General features: G+C 37.3%; 1 long non-coding RNA gene across 1 annotated transcript; it reads right to left on the bottom strand.

Annotated features, from left to right (window-relative positions):
- Nucleotides 1-3,755: 3,755 nt before the first annotated feature.
- LOC139858846 (uncharacterized) lies at nucleotides 3,756-6,256 on the bottom strand. The gene is made up of 3 exons (XR_011763098.1): nucleotides 6,162-6,256; nucleotides 4,546-4,603; nucleotides 3,756-4,055 (listed from the first exon to the last, which is right to left on the bottom strand). It is a non-coding gene; the product is annotated as an uncharacterized lncRNA (long non-coding RNA).
- Between the last annotated feature and the right edge of the window lie 2,028 nt (nucleotides 6,257-8,284).

Raw genomic sequence — 8,284 nt, 5'->3', positions numbered from 1 at the left:
GGGACTACAAATCTGTCACCTAATCTTCCAGGGTCTTAATGATATCCGTAAGTTTCGTCTCCCTATTTTTGTAAAACATGTTATCATCATATTGCCTCCTAAGTTGTAACAACCCAAACCCTTTATCATAAAACGACATAAATTTTTTTCTTTTTTAAAACACTTCCAACATATCACTTTAGCATCAATTTAATTCATAACAACCAAATCTTGAATAAACGACTTCAAAATATTTATTACGTATGTTAAAGTATAAAAATGGGTATAACAACCCATGGACTCCAACGACCCATTTAATACAACCGTATGGTAATTTCGACCCGCGAGAGTTTAACTTCCAAACAAAAGGCGAGCATGGTGTTTGAGATTAAACTACCCCAAACCTACGTCGATATCCAAAAGCAATCTTCTAGCAATCAACGAGAGGGAGTTCTTAAGTCCCAGAGCTTACCCTTGCCTTTATCCGCGCCCAAATCTAAAAAGTAAACAACGAGAGGGTAAACATAATGCTTAGTGAATGAAACAATTATACATCTACATATATAACATACTTATTTGCAAACATTTGCACATTTACCACTCACAAGCTAGCAATCCAATTAGCATACTATAACAACGTATAATGCTAGGCACACATAACAAAACAAACATGGTTAACCATAGAAAATTGGGGAAGGTAAACGCTACTACCGTTATTGTTCATACAATGTACACGATGAAACACTAACCCTCATGGGTGGTATCGGATGCACGAACTTAAAACCCACCCTTCATGCTCAATGTGGTATCGAACGCACGAACTTGAGTGAATCCAACGTACATGGATAACACTATACTCACATTTCATGCCACAACACAAATAAATAGATCATATACATACACTTATAATCGTTCCACTCACCTTATCGCTTAGGTGAACGCTAGCAAAAAATCCCGCAAACTTCAATGTAACGTACCTATTACATTATCACAACAATCAATACACAAAACAAGTTGGACTATATAACAACCCTTAACCCCTAGTGCAATTACGACCCATAGTGCAAAGGCGACCCATTTTAACTACTATCACACACTCTAGGCCAAGACCAGCCTAATCACTAATAACTAGTGATTATGGTCCTAATATACCAACTAACACAAGGTTTGAGTATTTACATACTCATCTTGCAAGTTTGGGTCTCAGCACACCCAATTGACCCATTTTAAGGACAACACCCACATTTTAGGTCAAATATGAATCCAAGCAACACCCATACACTAACACATAGGTGTGCTAGTGATTTAGTACTATTTCAAGGCTTACTAACCCAAATCACAACATCAAACCCTAGATCATGTATCTTAGGGTCTACATACACAAATCTTACCCAAATTGCCAAAGTCTCAAAAGAAATGGGGCTTAAACCTAATACTAAGCCAAAACCCTATGCATAACTCAAATTAAACAATAGAATATGAATTTGAAACTTACCACAATACTAAAACGTAGCTAGCAAGTGGATTCAACAAGATCTAAACTTTAAATGATGAAATTTAGCTCCTTCCTCCTTGATTCAAGATTTCTCTCTCTAGGGTTTGGCTCTCACTCTCTAAGTGGGAGTGTTTGAGCTAGTAGATGAAGAATGAGATCTAGATAAGATTCGGATCAGATTTAAGGCTTAAAACTCATCACCCTAGTGAAATGACCATTGTGCCCGTTTTTAGATAAACCAAAAACAAACCCCACCAGCTCGCATATGCGCCGCATATATGCATTATATGCACCGCATATGTCCTTTAATAAAGTTATGTGCCGAATATTTATGGCCTTCTGCGCCGCATATTATCGTCAGACTTCGGATAACTCAAAATTACACTACATATCCGCCGCATATGGTGTTTATATGCGCCGCATTTGGTCAGTTTGCAACATTTCCATTATTTTCCCGCTTGGTTCAATTTTGTGACAACCTTGGTCAATTTTATACGCTGATTGATCAAATATTCACATTGCAAACTCAAACGGAGTCTAACAGCCTGAGACAGCATTGTATAACGTGTATATGAAAAAGGGAGTTACAACTCTCCCCCACTTGAACCAGAGCGCGTGCCTACAATCCAAGCCCCATGACAAACATGAAGATACACCAACACGAACTCTCCGGATTCCAACAGAAACTCGGAACCCCTTCGATGTCGCCATTGTACCTTATAAGTTCTCACTTCTTTATTACACAACATCTTGACTTTTCATCAAGGATTGCCACCGGTTCTTCAACGTATTCCAATTTGTTGTTTATTGTGATTTCATCAAATGGCACCCACGTCGAGTCATCTGCAAGACACTTACGGAGATGAAAAATATGGAATATGTTATACACACTCACAAGTTCTTCGAGTAACTCCAATCTATAAGCAACTTCACCAACACAAATCAAAATTTTGAATGGCCCAATAAACCGAGGAGCTAATTTTCCTCGTTTTCGAAACCGTATAATACCCTTCCATGGTGAAACCTTAAGCATCACCATGTCACCTTCTTGAAACTCAATTGGCCGCCTACGTTTATCCGCTAAAGAATTTTGTCTATCTTGTGTCGCTTTAAGTCAAGCTCGAATCATTTCAATCTTACTATTCATCTCTAGCACCAATTCGGTACTCCCGACTTTTTTTTACCCACTTCGCCCCAACAAAGGGGGGTTCGGCACCTTCACCCATGAAGTATCTCATACGGTGTCATCCCAATACTAGCATGGTAACTATTATTATACGAGAATTCCACCAAAGGTAAGTGCTCATCCTAACTACCACCAAATCAATAATGCACACCGTAACATGTCTTCTAATGTTTGATTCGTACTTTCGTTTTGACCATCCATTTGAGGATGATACACCGTGCTCATTTTCAATTTTGTGCCCATATCTTTTTTATTAAATAGTTACCAAAATCGAGATGATCTTTATTAAATTTATTCCAAAATCAAGATGTAAAACGTGTATCCCGATCAGAAACAATTGATATAGGAACCTATGTCCCAATATCACCTCCTTGATAAACAACTTCGATAGTGCCACCGTCAAAATTGCCTATCGTATGGAAAGAAATAATGCACTTTTTGTCAATCTATCAACGATTACCCGACTTGTGTCGAATTAGGTTCTTGCTGTCTTTGGCAACTTTGTAATAAAGTCCATGGTAATGTGCTCCCACTTCCAATTCGGGATCTCTAATGGTTGCAACTTACCATATGGATTTTAGTGTTCGGCATTAACTTATAAACATGTGACACACTGTTCAACGTATTTAACAACGTCCCGCTTCATGCCAGGCCACTTGTCAGTAGCATTTTTCATTATCCATCCAATTTTAGCACCCACACCCTTCCTTGATACGACAACAACCCGTGCAGGCCTAACACAATAGACTTCGTTTGCCCTTAAATTCGCTCCTCAAATTTATTATTAACAAAATCTTCAATTTGAATCTCACCAAGCTTCACGAGGAAATCGTTAGTAATCATCATGCGTAATGATTCCACTCGTATTGCCGGATATTGACTTTTTCAACTTAATATATCCGCATCAACATTTTCTTTACCCGGATGATAAAGTATATCGCAATCAAAATCCTTCAATAAATCGATCCGCCGACGTTGAAGGTTGTTCAATTCTCGTTGATCAAAGAGATATTTCAAACCCTTGTGATCCGAATAAATCTTGCACTTGACACCATATAGATAGTGACGCTAAATCTTCAAGGCATGTACCACCGCCGCCAACTCAAGATCGTAAGTCGGGTAATTCATCTCATGCTCCTTTAACAATCTAGAGTGATAAGTGAACACACCTGATGTAACACAATACCTTTTTTTTCAATCATAGCGGAACTTAATTATTATATTTATAGACCAATTTAAATACTAACTTACAACATAGTTATTACAGTTATTCAGGTGTTACGTTATTACAAAACCAATTATATAATGTATTAAGATATGCACATCAAAGTAAGCATATCAAAGATATCCAACATATCTATTCTTCTCCCAAAACCCAGCTAAACAAAGCATAACCTGCAAGGGAGGAAACTGTAGGGAGTTGGCACAAAGCTAAGTGAATAGAAATATCCTAACAGATATAGGTATCTAGCATCAAGCTAATAATAACAGCATAACAGCAAATAACCAAACAACACAGTAACAGAGGATCGTCGGCTGTAGGGACCATTCCACACCTAGCTGATCGGGCTAGAGTTTACCGATAGTTCCGGTTACGGTCTCCCTCGTATAGCAATCCAGACGTATGGGATACGTCATTCAAACTATACTACACAAATAGTAACCCTTGAACCCAACCTCACTATTCAAGGTTGACCCCTGCCCAACTTTAAAACACAAAACTGGATATCGGTGACCAATCACCTTCGACATTACCCATGTGCACATAATCATCTCAGACACATAAACAATCATATGCTATCACAACAGTTATAACATGGAAAGACAACAGTAGCATAACCTGCTACTACATACATATAACAACGGTTAAGATAGTTCCACTCACCGATACCCACAAAACTCGATAGTCTAATGTCACCGAGTCATCTCCTCTTCTGTATCACCTGAGAACAAATACTTAACGAGGCAGTAAATCATATTCCATTTACTAACGATACAATATTATCAAATTTACTTATCATGACACAGAACGATACACACGTTTCACCATAATACACAAACACACACACACAAACATATATATATATATATATATATATATATATATATATATATATATATATATATATATATATATATATATACACTTGAATAATATATACATATATACACTTGAATAATACATATATATATATATATATATATATATATATATATATATATATATATATATATATATATATATATATATATATATATACACACACTCACTTGTATAATATATATACACTTACGTAATATATATATATATATATATATATATATATATATATATATATATATAAATATATATATATATATATATATATATATTATTACACACTTCATGTCAAATGGGCTTGTTAAAGTCAAAATGGACGAACACACCTCGCACGAATTAAAAATACATATATACGGGTCTTCGGGAAATGGGTCATAATTTCCCACTTTTAACCTAAATAAGTCCTAAGACCCAAATTTAAAATATCATAACATGTGCATGTACTTATTATGAAATAATCAATCAATAACCAAGTTGATACAATTAGTCCAAACGGGTCAACGGGGTTACAATGACCGATTCTCACATATATATATATATATATATATATATATATATATATATATATATATATATATATATATATATATATATATACACGCAGCCACATATATATTCATACATATATATTATTTATTCGCAAACTAATAATCCAACAAACAGGTCGCAAACAATATAGGTCACGAGCAAAGCGAGCATTCCAAACTAAAAGCATAATTACATAGTTACAACCCAAATCTAAAACTTACAAATGGGTCAAGGTTAAAATGGGCGGAACCTCATCACTCATAAATTAACATGAACGAGACGGGGTCCAAACGAGCAAACCGAAACCTCACGTGTACTAAAAACAACAAATACCACAACCGGCCGCCAACCGCCACCGTTGACTGACTGCTGTAGCTGTAGTAGCAGCGGCAGCCGCCAGAAACAGCAACAGCAGCAGACGTAGCTGCTGCCCTCGACAGAAACAAAAATAGTGGCAGCGATAGCTGCCGCCAAGCACCACCATAGGCCGCCAGCAACTACCGCAAGCCACCAGCAGCAGCGGCAGCCACCGTTGGCAGATGCTGTACCTGCATGGCTGTGGTGGTGCTGCAGCAAACAACATCAGTAGTAGCAATAGCTGCTGCCCCATGTTGGGTCACCAAATTTTGGGTTGTTCTTGCTTTATTTTTCCAAATCCAAGTTCACAATAAGCATAAACATGTTATATGTTAGCAATCAAACACTAAAACAAGATTACAACAAGGATTGAACAAGAATCAAGCCCTGATTGCAAATTTATAACATTTATCTAAAAACCCTAAGTTTCAAGAATTAAGCACAAGATTGAGAAAAAAAACTTATAAAATCGACCATAGGTACACAAGAATGAATTTAGGTCTTGTAGTAATTACCATCTTCGTTGAAGATTAGAAGCTGGGGTTTATTTTGGTTTTGGGGTCGTGCGATCGAAGAGAAAAGAGGGGAACCAGTGAGTCAAACAAAACACTGAACCCCTATTTAAGGTGGTTTTAATAAATTAAATGGGTATTAAACCCATACCCGATAAAACACGGGTATTTACTAGTTTCTAGATTTCTTTCGTATTCGATTCGGTAAACCAAATAAACTCTAAATTTAACAAATGAAATATTTCTGTGACCCTTGTCACAAAATGAACCCACTGGACCAATAATATATTATAGCAATTATTAAATAATTATTTCACTAACAATCACTTAAAACCATTTTAAGGGAAAAATGGTGGTTTTATTCTAGGCCCAATTCAAGGGTGTTACACCCGAGCCCATTGATTGAGGCATCACAATACATCGTCATGTTTTCAACCCCTTCGGGTATCACCAACACTGGAGCTTGACACAATTTCTCTTTCAACAATTTGAAAGAAATTTCTTGTTCATCTCGCCAATTAAATTTCACATTCTTTCTCGTCAATTTGGTTAACGGAGAAGCTATCATAGAAAATTCTTGAATAAATCGATGGTAGTAACCGGCCAATCCGAGAAAGCTTCGAATTTCCGTTGGCGTAGTCGGTTGTTCCCAACTCTTCACTGCCTCTATCTTCCCCGGGTCCACTTGAATGCCTTCTTAATTGACAATATGGCCTAGAAATTGCACCTCCCTAAGCCAAAATTCGCATTTAGAGAATTTTTCATACAACTTCTCTTTTCGCAACATTTTCATCACTTCACGTAGATGGTGTTCGTGTTCCTTCATACTCTTAGAATAAACAAGTATGTCATCAATGAATACAAATACCGATTTATCTTACATTGGTTGGCACACCTGATTTATAAGGTCCATGAATGTCGCAGGTGCATTCGTAAGACCAAAGGGCATCGTAACGAGTTCGAAAGGTCGTCTTCTCAATATCCTCATCACGGATCCGCATTTGGTGATAACTGGACCTTAAATCAATTTTGAAAAATAACACGCACCTTGGAGTCAGTCAAACAAATCTTAAATCCGATGTAATGGATAATGATTCTTGATCGTCACTTTGTTCAATTCCTGGTAATAAATGCAAATCCACATGCTACCATCTTTCTTCTTCACGAACAAGACCGGAGTACCCCATGGCGAAGTACTCGGTCGGATAAAACCCTTCTTTAGAAACTCTTGGGTTTGATTAAAAAATTCTTGCATCTCTGTTGGTGCTAAACGATAAGGCATCTTAGCAATGGGAGTAGCCCCTGTAACCAACTCGATGCGAAATTCAACTTGCATTACCGGAGGAACACCCGATAAGTCATCCAGAAACAAATCTTAAAATTCATTTACCACAAGAATACTTCGAATGGATGGAGGCTCTTCTCGAGTATCGGCTACATGTGCTAGAAAAGCTATACCTCCACTACAAAGGAGCCGAGATGCCCGTGCATAAGTACATAGTGGCACAAGTGTTCTCTGTTTTTCACCATGGATGATTAATTCTCCCCTACTTAGGGCCTTCACCCGCACAAACTTTTCATGACATGCAATGTGGGCTCAATAATGATCGAGCCAATCCATGTCAACAACAACATCGAATTCACCTAATGTCATTGTTATGAGGTCAATCTTAAAGTTTTCGGCACCAAACACAATATCACAGTTTTCGCAAACATCAACCCCTAGTATAGTTTTGCCATCCACTATTTCGACTTCTACTGGATTTCCCAACTTAACTAGAGGTCTATCAAGTTTATTCACAAACTTCGGAGAAACAAAAGACAAAATAGCACCACAATCAAAAAGCACTTTCACAGGTTTAGAGTTACCACAAAAGTACCTGAAACAACTTCATTGAACTTCCTCGCTTCCTCACTAGTCATCAAGTAGTTACGCCCCTTTGCCGTACCCACCACTTTCTCTACTTTCTTTGTGTGATCCCCATACAACTCGTGACACTCCGACTTTTGGCGCTCCTCTTTTTGACAAATAAAGCACGTAATGTTGTTAGAAGGTGGATTTATACAATCTCGAGCGAAATGACCCCATTACCCGCAATTATAACATCATGAGACAAAACCTTCTG

The sequence above is a fragment of the Rutidosis leptorrhynchoides genome, chromosome 7 (assembly GCF_046630445.1).
Source record: "Rutidosis leptorrhynchoides isolate AG116_Rl617_1_P2 chromosome 7, CSIRO_AGI_Rlap_v1, whole genome shotgun sequence".
NCBI classification, from domain to species: domain Eukaryota; kingdom Viridiplantae; phylum Streptophyta; class Magnoliopsida; order Asterales; family Asteraceae; genus Rutidosis; species Rutidosis leptorrhynchoides.
This window is presented reverse-complemented; position numbering and strand designations above follow the sequence as displayed.